This window comes from Phoca vitulina, unplaced genomic scaffold (assembly GCF_004348235.1).
Source record: "Phoca vitulina isolate PV1807 unplaced genomic scaffold, GSC_HSeal_1.0 scaffold14, whole genome shotgun sequence".
NCBI classification, from domain to species: Eukaryota; Metazoa; Chordata; class Mammalia; order Carnivora; family Phocidae; genus Phoca; species Phoca vitulina.
Window position 1 is genome coordinate 12,625,327 of NW_022589717.1, and position 20,792 is coordinate 12,646,118.

General features: G+C 35.2%; 1 pseudogene; it reads right to left on the reverse strand.

The window, feature by feature from the left end:
* Window positions 1–211: 211 nt before the first annotated feature.
* On the reverse strand, window positions 212–363 carry LOC116637640 (annotated as a pseudogene).
* Window positions 364–20,792: the final 20,429 nt, after the last annotated feature.

Consider the following 20,792-nt stretch of genomic DNA (forward strand, 5'->3'; position numbering starts at 1 on the left):
AAGTGTCTAAATACATGTACCTGGTATAACGAGCCACAGATGACAACTTAGAAAAAAGGAATTTTTCTTCCCTCTGTCACATATTTTTGACACTTTTACAAACTGTTGTTTAACAATAGCTTTCAGACTCCATCTTAACTTTTGTTGTTGTACTACCACAAACTGTGTTCCTTGACATTTTAAAGATCTTTGTAGACATTATTATAATAATCTTTTGATAGGTTTCAAATTAAATGAAATATTTACAGGTTAATTCAGGAAAGTAAAAAGTAAAACACATTAATTAGAAGATAAGTTTTCAATTAGCAATAACCGCGCCTCGGATAAACCTCATTGGCTACGATACTGCCACTGCGCAAAGCTCATTAATTAGAAGATAAAGCTACATTTTCTTAAGCAATTGACATTTGCTACACATATTCAATTATTTGCAATATTGATTTATAGCTTATGTCTTATTATTGTAAGATTTCAAATCAATGTACTGTGATTTAAGAATATGTCTAATGTTCCATATGAAAGATGGGCTATTTAAGGGTGTACATTGTTTCTAAACTCTATCTATAAGAGATGAAAATAAAAATATTCTTCACTCTCTTAGAAGACATACAAGGTAATATATAGGTTACACCAAAAATGAATAAGACATTATAAAGATTATGTAGTAGTCCTCCACACTGTTTAAGATCAGTGGAAAGCCTGGTCCCTCTCTCCCTTACTGTCAAACATTATATTCTATTTCATTAATGAGGCAATCTCAAGAAACCTAATTCAATTTACCACTACTATAATAGCAAAATACAAGTGTGTCAATCTAGCCCTTCCATTCTTTCTCCAATTATAATAAAAGAAGTATTACCTCCCATGTCAGAAGAAATTTCTCTATTTGTGTTTTGGACTGCATTTTTTTTTTCCTTCTCTAGCACACCATGGACAAAACCTTCACATACATAATCAATTCTTTCGCTGGGCATTTCTTCGCTTTAACAATTAAAGAGACATAGATCAATCCATCGACCAAACATCAATAAAACAAATTCTACCCTGCGTTATCTCCAGCTAAATATCTCTTCACATTCACAATTATAATTATTGGGAGAGTTGTTTATACTTTTGTCTCCATGGCTTACTACACACTCAATGTATTCTGAGATCTGTGCTCTTGATTTAAATTAAATTATTTTTTCAAGGATCAAAAATGAACTCAGTATTACTGGTCTAGTGTGAACTTTTCAGTCATTGTCTCAATTTTTACATTAGCAGCATTTGAGATATTCTTGACCAGAACTTCATGCTCTGAAACCTTGACTCCTTTCATGGCATACTCTGTTTATTCATAGTCCTATATTCAATTATATACTGGAAGTCTCCATTTAAATGGTTCTCAGGGGACTTTTAAAAAGCTGTCACTCTCCATTTTCTCCCAGCAAATCAGTTCCTTTGTGTGTGCTTTGAGTTTACTGTGTACTCAATTGTCCATGAAACCTGTCTCATTCTTGACTCCATCCTTTACTTCTCCAACCCATGTTAAATAATACATCAAAATTCTTCTACTACATTTCCTAAACATAGTTCAAATCCCTTCATTTAAATCTATCACCTCATTTACCACTTTACTGAGATCACATATTTTATGAAGTAGCCTAATCCTGTATTATTCCCCTTATAGGACTTCCTACCATACAGATTTTCAACACCAATCTATTTTTCACACTATACACCTAGAAATCTTCCTAAAGTTCAAATGAAATCATGTCAATTTCACTATTTGGCTTCTCATTTTCTTTAACTACAAGTCTAAATCGGAAACCTTGCACTGAATTTCACAAATACCTTGATCTGGTTGATGTCTACAGCTTTTCCAATATTTTTTCTTTACATTTTTTAAATACATCAATAACCCTCCTTCAAATAACTTTCCTTCCACCAACTCAAAATTACCATAAGCACAACTCCTAAGCTTCAATCCTTCCAATTTCCATTTCCATGGCAGACTTCAGTCCTTTTTCAAGGTAAAGTGTCACATTTATTGTAGCATTTTGATCATTTAACAAGTGCAAAACTAGCATTTTTAATAATTTCTTGTATTTGTATTTTTATGTGTCACTGAAAAAGCTTTCGAATATTGTATCCTAACCCCACTTTTTCCAAGAGCTTTATGGTTTTTACTATATGATTTTGCATACTGCTTTGATTTTTATGAATGCATAGGTTGCATCATAAGGAGAACTGACTATACTATTATTTTCGTCATTTTACATATGAGGGGATAAAATAGTAGTAAGTTCAAGAATCTTTTTAACATCACGTAGTATTGTAAAGCTGTGCTATGAATGTAGGGGACCAGCTCAAATGTAAGTTCTTCCAAAAAGTCATCATAAAATCCATAATATTTTCACCTTTTAATCCTCAATTTTTATCAAGGATAAAGATATTTTAAGTGAATTAACGAATGAATGAACAGAGGAGCTTAAATATAAGGCAAGAATAGAAACATAATCCAAGAATCTTTAAATATATCGCTTAAGTTTATTTTCCTATTGTGAGTTATTTGGTAACATATTCAGATATTATGAATTAAGAATTTGAACCATTACATATCATAAGTGAGAAAGCAAATTATATTGATTATTGCACGTAGTGTGATACTACTGGTGATTTTGTGTGAACACACAAACATATATGGAAAAGATATGCAACTTTAATGAAAATTTTTATTTTTTATAACCATGTGTTACCTTACAATGTGAAATGGAAAACCCCATCCTTTAGAAAAAAGGGTGGTTTTTTTTTGTGTGTTCCTTTACAATGTGAATCATTGTAAAGAAACAGTGTTAACTCTTTTTATTGTTATGTTAATCACCATACATTACATCATTAGGTTTTGATGTAGTGTTCCATGATTCATTGTTTGAGTATAACACCCAGTGCTCCATTCAGTACGTGCCCTCTTTAATACCCATCACCAGGCTAACCCATCCCCCCACCCACCTCCCCTCTAGAACCCTCAGTTTGTTTCTCAGAGTCCATAGTCTCTCACGGTTCATCTCCCCCTCCGATTTCCCCCCCTCTTCATTCTTCCCCTCCTGCTATCTTCTTCTTCTTTTTTTTTTTAACATATATTATATTATTTGTTTCAGAGGTACAGATCTGTGATTCAACAGTCTTGCACAATGCTATGGTGAGCGCTGTGAACAGTGTTAACTCTTATTTGTTCAATTTCAACTTACCTCATTTAAACTCCAAAAACACAAAACATTTTTTTCAGATAAGATATTTTAGGTTATATGCTTTACGTATTTCACTTGTCAAAAGGTATTCTTACCTCAGAGGAATGAATATCATAATCAAGGCAATTCATTTCTCATTTACTTTCCATAGCAATGACACTAAAACTGCAGTGCACTCAAAATGTTAGATATTTTTCAAAATTATTTAATCCCAAAATACACATTGTTGAACTTTCAAAAAAGTAAATTTTCTTAATATTTTAGAGCATTCAAAATAGAAATTAATTGAATATTCTTTTTTTAAAAAAAGATTTTATTTATTTATTTGACAGAGAGAGACACAATGAGCAAGGGAACACAAGCAGGGGGAGTGGCAGAGGGAGAACAGGCTTCCAGCGGAGCAGGGAGCCCGATGTGGGGCTCAATCCCAGGACCCAGGGATCATGACCTGAGCCGAAGGCAGACACGTAATGACTGAGCCACCCAGGCGCCCCAATTTAATTGAATACTCTAAAGTTAAATGTAAAGCCTAAATGCATTAAAAATAATTTTTCTGTAATACAATCTTATTATCTAAAAAATATTCTGTTATTTATCAACAATATGATAACATTTCATAACTAAATTTTGTTGAGGAATTACTAATATATGCTCACAGCACTTTTTTAAGATTTATTTGAAGAGAGAGAGAGAATATGAGCAGAGGTAGGGACAGAGGGAGAGGGAGAGAGAATCCTCAAGCAGACTCCCCACTGAGCAGGAATCTTGAAGTTGCTCTCCATCCAGGACTTTGAGATCATGACCTGAGCCCAAATCAAGAGGCCGCTAACTGACTGAGCCAGTAGGCACCCCTATTCATCAGCACTTTTAAGTATTTTTTACAAAACTGCTAGATAGTCTCTATTTTAAAGTACACTAATGTAGAATAATGATGTAAACAAGACAGAGAATAATTTTGTTACTTATTAAGGGAAAATACTCTGCATTGTCCCTGGCTGGTAGTAGCTAATATGAATTTGTAGTTCTTCTGATTGGCCTTATTGTAGCACTGAAATGATTTGCCAAATAAGATTTTTTTTTTTTTATGTTTGAGTGAAATGTTATAAAATGACATTACAGAGAGCCAGAGGGTAAGTGGGAATACATTTAATGAAGCAATATTATAGCATGCTAAATAAATTCCATTTAATTTGAAAATTTGTAAATTTTTGAATTTTTTCCAAGACTCATAGCTTAAATTCTAAATACATTAATTTAAAATCAGATACTTAGCCAATTTGTTGATTTAATTTTAGCACCCTCACAAACATAAAGGATTCAAAAAGAATCAAGAGTAGCTTATTTCCATTTTAATTATTCTTGATTTTGTTTTTAAAAGACATTCACAGCCATTGGGTTATTGAGTACTTTTGATAGTTCTTTCAGTAATAGCTAAAATGGATGAATATTAACACTATAATTTAATACATAAGAATATATTTATACACATTTACATTACATTATGTGTATAATGTATACACATATACATTATATATGTATGTGTATATGGATATATAAAAATATTTTGGGATTATTAGTGAAGATTTTTAAATATAAATGATTATTCAATGTATTTTTCACACATTAATAACATTAAATGTTATTTTTGATAACATTTAATATCAACTTTTCCCCAAAAAAATCATCTTTGAAATAGGAAGGAGGAATTCTTATGAATACCTCTTTTCCTAGAGAACAATTTGGGGATTAGAAAAATATTTTCATTCAGATCATATTTTAGTGAGCACGGAGTCTGTATATGATGCTGGTCTCTTACACACATCTAATTTTTTTCTTACAAAATAACATTATTATGATATTATGTAAAATCATAGCAGAAGAAATCTGTAGATATAGATTCAAATATCATGTGACTTTGAACAGTGACTTGATTTCCTTCAGGCTCATATCATCATTTGTAAAATAGATATAACAACAGATAATATAGATTGATAACTGAGTAGTTCATAATATATCCTCATTAAGATTGGGGTCTTTTCTTTCTCCATATTTCTCTTAGCTCTATGAAATAAAACCATGCTTACAAATAACACACACATAAGTGTGTGTGCACATATATGTATGTATATACATATCTCTAGTAATCTTACAAAAAGTTGAAATATCTTTTTTCCATATACTTCAAGGATATTTGAAAGAGCTGCATTAGAAAAATTCAGTGTAAAACCAGACTAAACCTTGAGAGATTCTTAAATGATATATATTTTAAAAGTCTATAAAAGTTAAGATTTGACTTAAAAGGAAGGATAAACATAATTCAAAATAGTCATCTGGTAAATAGATCAATTGAATCTATTGAAGTGGCAGGCAATCTGTGCAGAGGCTAGCAGGTAATGCAAAACCTAATCCCAGAGTATAAATGCTGAGAGACCTTCCCATTTGGATGGAATAGATTAGTAGTCTCTTTCATTATATTACTTAAACAGAAAGGTGAAAAATTGTGCTGGATATGTGTATTTCCAGATCTGCCCTCTTAGCTAAGTCTGGTTAATGAACAACCTCAGCCCACAGAGAAATTATTCCACATAATTTTGGAATGGTGACTTCCTTTTCTTTATTGGATATCTTTAATTTAGCATCTTTGGAATTAAAGATGAAGAAGAATGAAGTGACTCAAACATAAAATATCATTATTTTTGTGCTGGTTCTTAGGAAAAACTTGTACTAGTATTTAAAGTATATTTAATTCTTAAGAGATATACTCATATGAGCCATCAGGACTAGCAGAAACCAGATTTACTGAAATGTTTCAAATAACCTAAGACTAATTGTATGATAATTGACTATATTAACTTCACGTATCCAAATAATTCAAATGGTTTTGCTAGATTGAAGCACTTAAAGAGGGCAACTGAATATATTCCATATATTAATAAAGTTTAAATATCTTGAGAAAAATTATTTACTGAAGTGCAAAGCCTTCAAGTTGATTTCAAAGCTTTATGAGTTCTATATAGGATAATAAGATTATATAATTTTAATTTCAAAATAAATATCTAGCTTTTACATTTATTTTAGTAAATTGGATATTAATTTTTAAAAAACAAGAGAATTATCTTCTTCTTTTTTTTTAACATATAATGTATTATTTGTTTCAGAGGTACAGGTCTGTGATTCATCAGTCTTACACAATTCGCAATGCTCACCATAGCACATACCCTCCCCAATGTCTATCACCCATCCATCCCATCCCTCCCACCCCCCATGAACCATGAGAGACTATGGACTCTGAGAAACAAACTGAGGGTTCTAGAGGGGAAGGGTGGGGGGGAGAGGTTAGCCTGGTGATGGGTATTAAAGAAGGCACGTACTGGGGCACCTGGGTGGCTCAGTTGGTTAAGCGACTGTCTTCGGCTCAGGTCATGATCCTGGAGTCCCTGGATCAAGTCCCGCATCAGGCTCCCCGCTCGGCAGGGAGTCAGCTTCTCCCTCTGACCCTCACCCCTCTCATGCTGTCTCTCTCATTCTCTCTCTCTCAAATAAATAAATAAAATTAAAAAAAATTAAAAAAAATAAAGAGAGCACGTACTGAATGGAGCACTGGGTATTAAACGGAAACAATGAATCACGGAACACTACATCAAAAACTAAAGATGTAATGTATAGTGATTAACATAACATAATAAAAGAAAATTAAAAGTTTTGTTTGTTTGTTTTTTTAAGAAATATACCAAAACAGAGGTGCCTGGCTGGCTTATTAGGTTAAGCATCACTTTTGATTTTGGCTAAAGTTGTGATCTCAGGGTCGTGAGACTGAGTCCCACGTGGGGCTCCGTGCTCAGTGTGGAGTCTGCTTGTCCTTCTCCCTCTGCTCCTCCCCCTGCCCTCTCTCTCTCTCAAATGAATAAATAAAATCTTAAGAAAAAAAGAGAAATATACCAAAACATATATTGACAAGTGCAAGGTATGTAATTTGAAATGATAATTTCTCACTTAATTATATTCTTTTGATTTTTTAACACTTTCGACAAGTTCCTTTGAGATAAGCAGAAAAGATTATGATTGACTTCTTAAAATATTTCTTATATATATTAGCAAAAAATTAAACTTTCATGTTGTCATCCTTTAGCAAATCTGGTAACTTAGTGACCATCAACCTTTTCCTATTATTTCACTTATTACATGTAGTCTGTTTCTAGTTGAACTTTTCCCGCCTTGAATAACCCACCATTACACATGATTAGAACATGAGGAATTTCTTTGTACTCTTTGTCAGATTTTACCAGAATAATGCTAGTCCTCAAGATGATTTTTTAACATCTTGTCACTGAAAATCAAACATCTGTAAATCTTTCCAGCAAAATGAATCAAGTTCTGGATGAATATATCCTGCCATTGAGAAAAGTTTAGTATTTGTCATATGGTAACAAGCTGTATTTGCTATGTACTCAGCAGTGTGTTATGAATTTAACCTTTATCGTTATAGTCAATCTTAATTACAATCATATACAGTGAGTAAGATTATTATGTTTGCTTCAGTTCAGTTTTGTTGCATTATAAACTTTCAAAATTTAATGGCCTTTAAAAATAATCACTTACAAATGCTAGGAAATTGCAATTTGAAAAGGTAGGGAAGGCCTGTCTCTGCTCCTCACAGCCTCAATGGTGCAGCTCAGTTGTAGACTGGATACCTCCTACACATGGCTGTTAAGTTGGTGCAGACTGTTGACTGAGCATTGAGCCAGAGCTGAAAGCTGAGGTCTCATCTCCACTATACATGGACTTTCTATATGGTTTTCTTATAAGGGCTAATGTTGATTTCCTCACAACATGTGACTGAGTTTCAAAAGCAAGAATCCTAAGAGAATCAAGAGGGAGCTTTTATGATCTAGCCTAGAAGTCACGCATTGTCATGTCCACCATTCATGTATTTGTGGCAATCACAATGATCTGCAATTTAAGGCGAGACAACATTGAATTCACCCCTTCATGGGGGGAAGAATGACTCATACTTTCAGAGCATGTAGGAAGGGAGATATATAATGTTGTAACAAGATACACAAAATACAATCTTCATTAAAGTTTGAGGGAGCAGAGCCTCAGGTTTCATAAAATACCCTGCCCAAGGTCATGAAGTTTAACAAGTGGCAGACCTAAATATGTTTTGAAGTAGGTACAGATGACCTCGTTAAAATTTTTATTTTATTTTTCATATTAAATTTAGAGTAATAATAATACTGTTTTCATGGATCTTAATGCAAATGATTCTCATAGTGTGCTATAGTATTGGACAGGTATATTTAGTTATAAAACAACTATTCTTTATAGCCCTATGTTTCAACCATCAGTTTAATTTATGTTTACAATAATATAATTATACAATACCGTATAATTACAATATTAGGTACTACTGTGGTAAACAAATTGAGGAACAAGCACAACTAAAATTGGCACGCATAAAATGAATTGATAGAAGAAGTGTGTTGGTTTATTTGAGAATAGGTGAACCATGGGCATCAGTCAGCTCTACTGAGTAAATGAAGTGCCAGTTCATTAGGTGAGTCAGCTCCATGGAAGTCACTTAAGAGTTTTTATTGCATTTGAAAATTTAAGAAGTCTCATCATTAATTCAAGTGCTTAGAAATACTGCTTAAATCACATATACAATAAATTGTGTACTATATGTAAGACTATATAATATTTTTTAATTCTGAAAAAATAGTCCATGATTACTATTTCAAGACTTTTTCTTTACTAAAGGGTCAACCTTTCCCTTGATGGATAGATGGTGTCCTAGATCTTCGTGGGTTGACTGAAAAATAGTGTCATTCTTATCTGTGCATAAAACAAAGAGTATGACCCAACTGTCATATAACGGGAGGGATCATCTGTCTCTCCTTTTTGAGTCAAGGGATTTTGGCAGGAACATAATATTCCCTTCAAAATCAGTTTGTTCCCTTGACTTTTTTTATAGACTCCATTTATCTAATTCTGCCTCTTCCACACAGTCTTTGGGCCTCCAGACTGATTAGATCCTAATTCTTTTGGCATGCTGTCAACATGTCCCACTCAGAATAACTATTAAACCCTTGCTTTTGCTACTCTGCAATTTTGATTCCCTTTCTGTACTTCATATTTCTGCTTTGTGATTTTCACCTATTTTGCCTTAAGCTATCTCTTGACAATGTGTTACCACCTCTCTCTGAATTTGTTTCTTCTCTGCCCAAGTAATTTATGTCTTCTTCCTTATTTCCCTGCCCCACCACAACTCATGATCCAAACTATTAACTTTTTGTGTAAACATTATTTTACTTTGTTTCAATTCATCATGAATATTCAAAAAGATTAGACATTTTATTCTATCTTAATTATGCAACAGTACATTTTTCAAGACTAAAAATATTCACATATAAATACTCATTTTGCAACTACAGTAGGCCAATCTCCAAATATTAAAGGGGATATCACTTTTTCTACTTAACAAAAAAATTGAAAACTTGGAATTGTTGCCAAGTTAAGCTAAATCATTCATTCAGATTTTGGATTTTTTTTTTAATTCCAATATTTTTGTGCACTGATATCACTTAAAAATTGCCATTCAAATAGGTTTTCAATATCATATATTAGCTAGAGTAAAAATTTTATTCAATGGTTTGTGAGAATTCTCAGGAAATAAATTCAGGGCTATAGTCAGCTAAAATGGATTCTCTGGTATTTTGTATTAAAAAAAAATGAATGTAAAATACATTCATTCCATCCTAAAGGTCCCAAAGTCTTTTTTTTTTTTTTTTTTTTAAAGATTTTATTTATTTGATAGAGAGAGACACAGCGAGAGGGGCAACACAAGCAGGGGGAGTGGGAGAGGGAGAAGCAGGCTTCCTGCTGAGCAGGGAGCCCGACGTGGGGCTCAATCCCAGGACCCTGGGATCATGACCCGAGCTGAGGGCAGACGCTTAACGACTGAGCCACCCAGGTGTCCCAAGGTCCCAAAGTCTTAATTCATTTCAGCATCAACTCAAAAGTCAAAACTCTGAAGTCTCATCTAAATATCTACTAAATTGGATACAGGTGAGATTCAAGGTACAATTCATTCTGAGCCAATTTTCTCTAGCTGTGAACCTGTCATACATGTTATTTGCTTCCTCCATATGATGGTGTGACAGGTATAGGAAAGGCACTCCAATACCAAATGAGATAAAGAGGAAAGAAGAAAGACATGAGCCGTTCAAAGTGGCTGGTGTGGGGGTGAGGGGAGGCAGAACAGTCTTTAGTTCCAGTTCAATAGAATCACAGTGGAAGGATTCCTCCCCCTGAAACTAAGACATCTTAGGCCATCAGGGATTAAAGTCATGGGAACGGGAAGCACGATTTTTGTTAATAGGTCACTAGGGGTAAGAGTGAGTGGTACCACTCCCATTGTCATCCCTTGATTCCTGGACCTATGAATACTGGCTGTGACGGAAACAGCACTATATATTGGGCACTGATTCATAGCATATATGGTCTTCTAGAGAACCTTGTCCCAGCCCTGCAAGATACGGCCACGTCGTTGATGCTGTAACTGAAGCTTCAGAAGGCCATTCCACTGTTTGATGAAGCCAGCTGCTTGGGGATGGTGGGAATATGGCAAACCAGTGAATTCCATGAGCATAGGCCCATTGCCATATTTCTTTTTGCTGTGAAGTGAGTTCCTTGATCAGAAGCAATGCTGGAATGGAATACCATGGAATACCATGATGGTGAATAAGGCATTCTATAAATCTAAGGTGATAATTTGGGCAGAAGCATTGCATGCAGGGAAGACAAATCTATATCCAGTGTGTTTATTCCAATAGACAAAAACTGCCCTTTTGATGATAGATGCTTTCCAGTGTAATTGACTTGCCAACAGGTACCTGGCTGATCACCCTGGAAAGTTGTGCCATGTGGGGACATGTTGGTTTCTGCTACTACCTTTATTCCTGTGACAATGGCCACTTTGTTCACCAACCCATTAGGGATGCCTCGGGAAAGAAGCTGACTGGTATCCATAGAACAGTTTATCCTATCCACTTGATTATTAAAATCTTCTTCTGTTAAGGTTATCCTTTGGTGAGCATTTACATGGGACTCAAGTATCTTCACATTTTTTTGCCCATTCAGAGAAATCTATCAACATGTCTCTTTTCCAAATTTATTTTCCATCAGTTTTCCAATCACGTTCCTTCAAAGTCCCTGACCATCCAAGCAAGTTACTGGCCACAACCCATTAACCAGTATAATTTCATGGCTGGCCATTTCTTCTTCTAAGCAAGAGTGCAGAACTAGGTGCCCTGACTGAAGTTCTGCCCACTGGGAGGATTTTCCATCACTACTGTTTTTCAGGGATGTCCCATAAAGGGGCTGTAGTGCTGCAGCCGTCCACATTTGAGTGGTATCTGCATATCAAGCGGAACCACCTGAGTCTTCTCTTCCTCTGTCAACTGGTTGTAGATAGATCTTTATCTGTCTTTGACACTTAAGCACCAGTGGATCTGCTGAAACATATAGCCCAAATGATAGAGCAACTTACACAGCAGCCTGGACCTATTTTAGAGCCTTCAATTATTTTGGCATTTACTCAGAACTAGGGCTTTTTGGATCACTTGGTGAGTGGGCCTGGGTAACACATCTAAATGAGGAATACGTTGCCTCCCAAATCCTAATAGACCCATTAGGCATTGTGCTTCTTTCTTGTTTATAGGAGAGGCCCTATGCAACAACTTTTGCTCAGAAGAGGTATCTTGCCATGTTCCATACCACTGGACCTCTAGAAGTTTCACTAAAATAGAAGGTCCCTGAAGTTTAATTACATTTATTCCCAACTCTCTGGCATGCTAATGTTTAACCAATAAGTGTAGAACAGTTGCTACTTTTTGCTCACTTGGTCGAATCAGCATCATTTCATCAATGTAAAGGACTAGTGTGATTATCTTTTGGAAGGAAAAAGGCAATAACGGTCACTGTGAACTAAATTATGACATAGGGCTGGAGAGTTGACATATCCCTGAGAAAGGACAGTGAAGGTATACTGCTGGCCTTTCCAGCTGGAAAAAAAAAAAAAAAAAAATGCTTCTGGTGGTTCTTATGGACAGGAATGGATAAAAAGGCACTTGTCAGATCAATAGCTGCATACCAGTTATCAGGGGATGAATTAATTTGCTCAAACAATGAAACCACATCTGGTATAGCAGCTATAATTAGAGTCACCACCTGGTTAAGCTAATGATAATCCACTATCATTCTCCAAAATCCATTTGTCTTCCCATAGGCCAAATAGGAGAGTTGAATGGTGATGTGGTGGGAATCACCACCACTGCATCTTTCAAGTCCTTGATGATGACACTAATCTCGGCAGTTCCTCCAGGGATGTGATATTGCTTTTGGTTTACTATTTGTCTAGTTAGAGGCCAAAGATTTAATGGCTTCCACTTGGCTTCTTCCACCATAATAACCCTAATCCACAAGTTAGGGAATGGATTCTACTAGCTGCTGAGTATATCTGTTCCAATTATGCATTCTGGACCTGAGGAAATAACAATAGGATTGGTTCAGAGACCCACTGGACACACTGTGAGATGGACTTGAGCTAAAACTCCATTGTTCCCTTGACCTCCACAAGTCCCTACTCTGCCTGGAGGGTCACAGTGACGGTTTTGGTCTCTTGGAGTCACTGTCAGTTCAGAGCCAGTGTCCAGTAGTCCTGGAAAGTTCTAATTATTTTCTTTGCTTCAGTGAAAAGTTAACCCTGGCAAAAGGCCATAAGTCCTTTTGGAGAAGGCAGGGAGAAAGATTAACAATATAATTTTTTAAAAATATATATAATTTTTAATTGAAGTATAGTTGATACATAATGTTACATTAATTTTAGGCATATAACATAGTAGTGTGACAAGTCTACACATTATGCTATGCTCACCACAAGTGTAGCTATTATTTGTTATCATATGATGGTATTACAGTACCTTTGACTATATTATTGTTAGTGTATTGGTTTCCTTCAACCAGGGGACTAGCCTTCCCTTTACTCAAGGGGTGCTAGGTCTGTAAACTGACTAAAATCTGGGAATTGATTGCAAGGCTGCAACTTTCTGTTTTCATGATTTGAATTAGACTTTTATTTACTTGACCTAGAACTTTTCTGCTTATACAAATCAAGTAAGAACTTAAGCTCCTAACTGTTTCACTCTAGGAATACCATGATTAACTTGGTGTTCCATAGATCTGAACAAGTCAGATTATTCTGCTTGCTGCTTTGAGTCTACTGTCCATTTCAGTAATCCAGGCCACCTTGTTATTGAACCTTGAGTTGGCCCTGCCCCCAGGATCCCATTACTCCCATAACATTTAGGTTTTCCAGTTGAGTGGCTGTGGTTCCTACAGTAACATCTGGCCTATGGAGAAGAAGAACAATCAAGGAGCTTTTTACGATTGCTGGAGCTCCCCTCACAAATTTATTTCACAAATAGTTAATGAAAGATATGTCTTCTGGACTCTCCCAGTGTGAATGAGTAGACCTTAAAAGACTAGTCCACTCTACCATGTCAATCTCCTTGAGACTTTGAATTCCTTCCTTTACATTAATCTAAGGAAGGTTTAGCATTTCTAGTTTTCTCAATGTAGGCCATCTGTTGATCCATGTTTCAATCAACCAACAAACCAAACAAATTATTAGAGTTCTTTCTGTCTTCCTGAGTTGCAACATTAAATGCAGAATCTCTGCATAGTGAACCCGTATTTTATTTTAAGTCTATAGTGAACCCATATTAATAAATTCAGCCTGAATAAACTTTATTATTTATTTATTTGTTTGTTTGTTTGTTAAAGATTTTATTTATTTATTTGAGAGAGAGCAAGAGTGAGAGAGATTGCAGAGGGAGAGGGAGAAGCAGACTCGCCACCAAGCACAGAGCCCTATGCAGGGCTTGATCCCATGACCCCGAGATCATGACCTGAGCTGAAGGAAGACGCTTAACCAACTGAGCCACCCAGGCACCCCAGACTGAATCAACTTTATATTCTTTCTGCCATTATCCTACACCCTTAATATTCATTCCCACATGTGTTTCCTGGACTTCTGCTTGTAGAAATTAGAAAACTCAGATAGTATTTTTAGAGTGAAATGTACCCTCTCACAAATCACACTTTTTGCCTTCTTTTTAGGGACTTGCTTGGACTTGAGTCTAGTTTCAGGTCTAGAACCAAAGAAGGCTGGTAGGGATGGGTCCTGACAAGAATCAGCACTATTCTACATGCCAACTATTTCAGGGAAGGCCATTACTTCAGTCTCCTCAGTCAATGCAGGTTAACTTTCATAAGAATAAGGTGAAAGGACCTATACCACTGTTGATGGAGAGGCTGATACCACTCGGGTTGGGGAATTTTGCTGGAAGTGGGAAGGACTTTCCTGTTATCAAATAAGATTCATCAAAATTTAGGGGTTCAATGTCCTTAGTTTTATCAGAGTCTTTCCATTCTTCCCATCACAACTTCAAGATCCTATTTTTCCCCAGTTAATGTTCTTATTTTAGCAGCTGATACCTGTGAGCCTGAGAATTCAACATGTATTGTAATTTAGCCAATCACAAGACGAGTTTCTCCATTTGATTTTTATGATTTTCAGCCTTGTGGCTACAGAAGAAAAGCCTCTTCTGCAAGGAACACCTAGAAGCTCTTAGGTCATTTTAGGGGTACTGAAGGTGGGAATTCAAATCCTTGAGCTCATCCTTTTTTTTTCATCCCTTTGTCTGCAAGCAACCAAAGTCATTATATTTTTTAGTTTCTAAAATTTTTTGTAAGTATCATATACAATCACTTAGCTTCTTGCTTCTTATAAATGGTGGATTAAGAGCATCCAATGCAGATATTTTGAGTATCTCTTATGGATAGTTCACTCCATGGACTATCAGTGCCCTATTTCCCATTGGAAATAGATTCATTAGCATCTTTAAATCTAATCAGATTAGAGGCCCAATTTCAGGAACCCCAGAACCAATTCAGGAAACTCATCCTTAAAATTCTGTTCCTCCAGAACAACTCTCTTTAACAAAATTCACATTCATTCTAGAGGACAACTACCTTGCATCTAAAATCCCCTTGTGCTGCTCCCTTAAAGTTCAATTTTACTCCTGCCCCAAGACCCTAAAATTACTAATCTGTTTTTTACCTCTATGTTTTGCCTTGGAAATGGAATCTTGCAGTGTATAACCTTTGAGTCCGACATCTTTCATTTAGCTTAATGCTTTGAGATTATTCATCTTTTTTGCTTCTATAAATAGTTTGTTCCTTTCATATGAAAACCATTTGGCAAAGAAGTCTCAGAAATGCAATTTGCAGCCTCCTAGCTCTGTCAAGCATTAATGATCAGCACATAGGACCAAGAGCGGGTAGCTGAGAGACAATAGATACATAAACTGTTCAATAGAAATTAAATAATTTAACCAGATAAGTAGAAGATGATGTTGCAAATATAGCGTATTTATGTACATGTGAACAAATTATATCTATTCTGATCACTACTAAGGTCATGTAATTCAGTAGTTTGTTTCAGCAGCAAGAAAAAAAAAAGTGCAACTAGCTTTTGTCTGTATTATTTCTAACAAGGTGGCTGATAGAAATTCTCTTTAAATCACTTTGCCACAACTGAAGAGGATTATTTAGAGAAAATGATCCAGGATTGAAAAAAGGATCCAAAACATGTTAAATAAAATAAATCAGAATAGCACTATACTAAGAATCTCCAACCCATCAATAATAGCTGAAGGACCTGAGAATAAGATTTGTACATTTATAGGATAACTTGGGAACATCTTTTGGTCTGTGAAACTATGCTTCTAAACTAAGTTTTAGAGTCATATTATTTTGAACATGGATTGTTTCTTAAACGTCATTTATCCAGTTCACACTTTTATGACCCCATTGAAGAACAGATTCTATGTATCTACTCAACAATAGTAACAAAAAGACATTGCTTTTCAAGGAGAATTTACTTTCAAGTTGGACACGACTGAAGCCATTTCTGACTCTGTAGGATCCTAAACACCTTTATCTATACAGTAGAAAGTGGTAAAATCTTTTCTAAATACAAAAAGTGGAAATTAAAATTTATCATAAAATAAGTTATTGCATTATTGTGAGATTAATAAAATGACAGGGATGATCTCACAAAGCTAATTGGTTTGAATTTCCAGGGGTCCTGCCACTCAACTCAAGTCCATTCTAGTCCTGTCTGGTGTTGGGGATATCCTAGTTACATTGTCTGCTTTTTTGGCTTAATATGTATAGGGTATAACACTGTGATTCACTTCGACTGAGACTTCCATGGCAGGGCAGTAATTCCAGGACTCTTTGAACAGATTTGTGACTATTTGTTGGGCACTCTAGGGATAGGTTAGACTGAAGAAGGAAAACTAAAGAACAAGGAATCCACCCACTGACTCCCTGATCCTGAAAAAGTGTCCCTACAGTTTCCCTGCCTAACTTTGCCTTGCCCTCTATAGAGAATAAGAACTTTATTCTATCCTCATTATTAAAAAGCGAGGTGGGGTGTTAGAGTAGCGCTGCTAGTCAGTTGGACTCTACTGGAATTTTCCTAGGTTTTATGGTAATCATATTAACAAAGCATAAATAGGTGTTCAATATTTTTCAGTTTTTGAGGAGTTAATGAGATAAGACCCAATAATTCTTAGAATAATGTCCATAAAATAATACATAATAAAGAGATTTTAGTCTCTTAATATAATAGTCAACACTTTCTGAGTACATAGTACAGGCCAGGCATTTTCCTAAATATTTTTACATTTTAGTTCATTCAATCATCATACAAATTCTGTGATGTAGGTATTATTATCCCCATTTGACAAGTAAGTATGAGGAAGAGAGAGAATGCATACCTTGCCTAAGACCATCTAGACAAATGGATTTGAAATCACGTATTTCAACATAGGACTTTACTCTTGCTAGGTGTGAAGACTAGTGCAAGCACATGCTTTAAGGGCTTTCATGTAGCAGATGGGTTAGGTTACTTCTATATGTTCAAAGTGGAACTGGAGTTTATGGTTGTTGAGATAAAGAGTGAGCATAATTATGATTGATAAATGGAACTTACTGAAGACAGCTTGACTCAAAATAAGAAGTAGTTTGCTAACAGTTCTAATGTAATTCTAACAAAGGTTCTTTATTTATTTATTTTTTTTTTTTGAGCAGAGTACTATGTACCAGTTATCAATCTGAAAGAACAGAATCCCATGCACCAGTTACCAATCCCAGGGAGGGCTCTAAACACTCTGGCCACTGTATCTTAGCATTAGAATTGCCAAGAAAAATGCCTGCAATCAAGCACTGGATGGAACAATGTTTTACTTACATAGAGAAGAGATAGAGCAAGATCAGCTTCAGTAATGGGCATCACAACTAATGAATCATTGAACATTATATCAAAAACTAATGGTGTGCTATATGTTGGCTAATTGAATTTAAATAAAACGATTAAAAAATGAAAAAAAAAAATACTGGGCATCATTCCCCAGGTGCACTGATTTAAGCAAAGGGGAAAAGAAAACGCTCATTTGGCCTAAAACAGGGAAAAATCTTGCCACACTAGGTAATAAGCCCTGTGCAGGCTGTGTGGATACTTTATCTTTTGGTAAGGGAGTGTTCTAGGTCCAAGGCCCATTCTTCTTCACACGAGTAGGGGCAAAAGACTGCACATGGGTAAGACTGTTCTGACAAGTCTGTTTTCCTTTCTTTTTTCTTTCTTTCTTTTTTCTTTCTTTCTTTCTCTTTCTTTCTTCCCTAACAGAGCTACTAAAAATATCTCAGAAGGTCATGTATTATTGGAGCTGTTAGATAGAGCCCATGATAACTGGCTAACTATGAGGCAAAGGCATTTTAGAAGAGATTCCAGAATTAGATGGTTTACATTATTAGATGGAAAAATCCCTTTAAATTGTGACACTCGAAAACTTATATGAAGAGACTGAGAATCATATAATTTTCATTTTGAAAGTAGCTGAGATTCAGGGGCGCCTGGGTGGCTCAGTCGTTAAGCGTCTGCCTTCGGCTCAGGTCATGATCCCGGGGTCCTGGAATCAAGCCCCGCATCGGGCTCGCTGCTTGGCGGGAGGCCTGCTTCTCCCTCTCCCACTCCCCCTGCTTGTAGTCCCTCTCGCTGTGTTTCTCTCTGTCAAATAAATAAAATCTTAAAAAAAAAAAAAAAAGAAAGTAGCTGAGATTCAGAAATAACTGATTTTGTAATGACTGTAAAATGAATTATGGCATGCATATAAATGCATACATGCCCAAATGATGGGATAGCTTATATGTGTGTGTGGGTGTATGTATGCATATATATATGTGTATTTTTTAACAAAAAAAGAAAAAAAAAACTTGTTCTAATTTTCATTGAGAAACTTGTTTTCAATGTGGGAATCTTAATTATGATATATTCTTCTATTCTTCATGTTGAACTATTACCAATTATTTCTCATTCAACCTTGTGATGACTTTGAGAATTTGCAGTATGCTTTGTCTGAAATGTCCATCCCCCTTATCTACTTAGCAAACTCATATCCATCATTCAAGAGTCAAGTAAAATGTGTCATATTTCTTAATAACTTGCACTGACTCTCTCTTCCTAATCTATAGGCAAAGATACTCAATATTTTTATTTTGTCCCCAAATTTGTTATATTTCTTTTACTAAATTCATACCCTTTACATTAAACTGTAAGATTCAACAAGGTTAAGGTATATCTCTTTTGCATTTGCAACACTGGCACCCTGGCATCTAGCATGGTGCCCAGAATTTAGAAGCCGACAAAAGTTTGTTGAATGAACTAATGAAATAATGCATAAAGTGATATTTCAATATTTATTGCTTACCCTGCATAATTTTATTCCATATTGTGCTTAAAAATGTGTGCTTTGGATCACGGTATTTCCATTTTCTTCTTTCTTCTAACATCTAAATTAGATTTTAGTCCTATCGCTAGATTTTGCTCCATTTTTTTTCTGCCTGTGGCTTTTATACTATATTGCCAGCTATCACATTTCTGACCCAAGTGCTAGGACTGCAAAATGCATAGATTTTCATCTAAAATGAGAAATTGCCCCTGTGTCTCTATTTGCACCATTTTCTTATAATGGAATTATTCATTATCTTAATGATTATTTTGAATGTAAATTGAGATTATATTGCTAAGCATATTTTAGAATCTTTTTTTCTTTGTTGATTTCTGAGGATGAGCATCTGGTGTATTGTTCTTCGGCTCTGGCTATCATGTTATTTGAAGGGCTCTGTAGCATAAGGGTGGGAGGGCGAGTCAGAATTTCTTTCAGTGCATTTCCCATAAATATCATCACCATATGCAGACTGTGTATTAGATAAGGCAAGTTAGTGATGTGGTGAATTATAACAAGCAAGCTGATAGACATCCTGACACCCAGAGAAAGTAGAGAATAAAATAGTGAGCTGAAAAAAAAGCTAAGTGATATTTGGCTCCTATTTTTAAAACAATGAAGAATAAATCACCAGATATATTTTAAATTATAATGCTTAGAACAAATACTGTAATGCTGTTTATTAAAGTATTAGCTTTTAAGCATTTAAAACCTTTATATCACTTCAGATATTTTATTATATTACACAGAATTGGCAATCTTTTACCTAGAGACACACTTATTTTTAGCCTACAAGCAAACTATATTCTAAAAATGTCAATAAAAAGATAAGTTATTAATATTTAGTCTCACAAAACATATCTTTATGGCTGGAATTAATTGATTTATTGTTATAATAAAATAAATTTTCATAGTCAACTCAACAAACACTAATTAATAAAATAAGTTTATTTTTTATTTTTATTTTTTATTTTATTTATTTTTTTTAAGATTTTATTTATTTATTTGACAGAGAGAGAAAGAGAGTGAGAGCAGGAACACAAGCAGGGGGAGTGGGAGAAGGAGAAGCAGGCTTCCCGCTGAGCAGAGAGCCCAACGCGGGGCTTGATCCCAGGACCCTGGGATAATGACCTGAACGGAAGGCAGATGTCCAACGACTAAGCCACCCAGGCGCCCCAATAAAATAGGTTTAAAGCATGATGTTAGACATTGAGGATCCAAAGATGTATGTGCATGATGTTTGCCCTCATATGCTTTCAAAATACTAGGCAAAACAAACTCAATAAATTTAATGTAACAGATTCAGGTTTGTTCTAAGAAAGGTAAATATAAGAGCTCTGGGAAAATTGAAGAAAGCGAGATTGCTTCAGGATAGAAAAATGAAGTTATATTTAAAGAATAAGACACATTTGAACTTGAGCAGTTGAAGAATGGAAAAAAATAGGTTTTACCTATTGTGAAACTGCATGCAGTATATTGGGAATAATAAATTTCCCAGTGTGACTGGAGCATTTGATAAAGGGAGTAGCAGACTATGCTTGAGGTATAGTGAACAGATTATTAAGAGTTAATGACATAAGGAGGAATCCAAACATTTGTAAACTTCTGTGGTCCCTTCTGAACTGGATTATAAGATCTGCTTTAG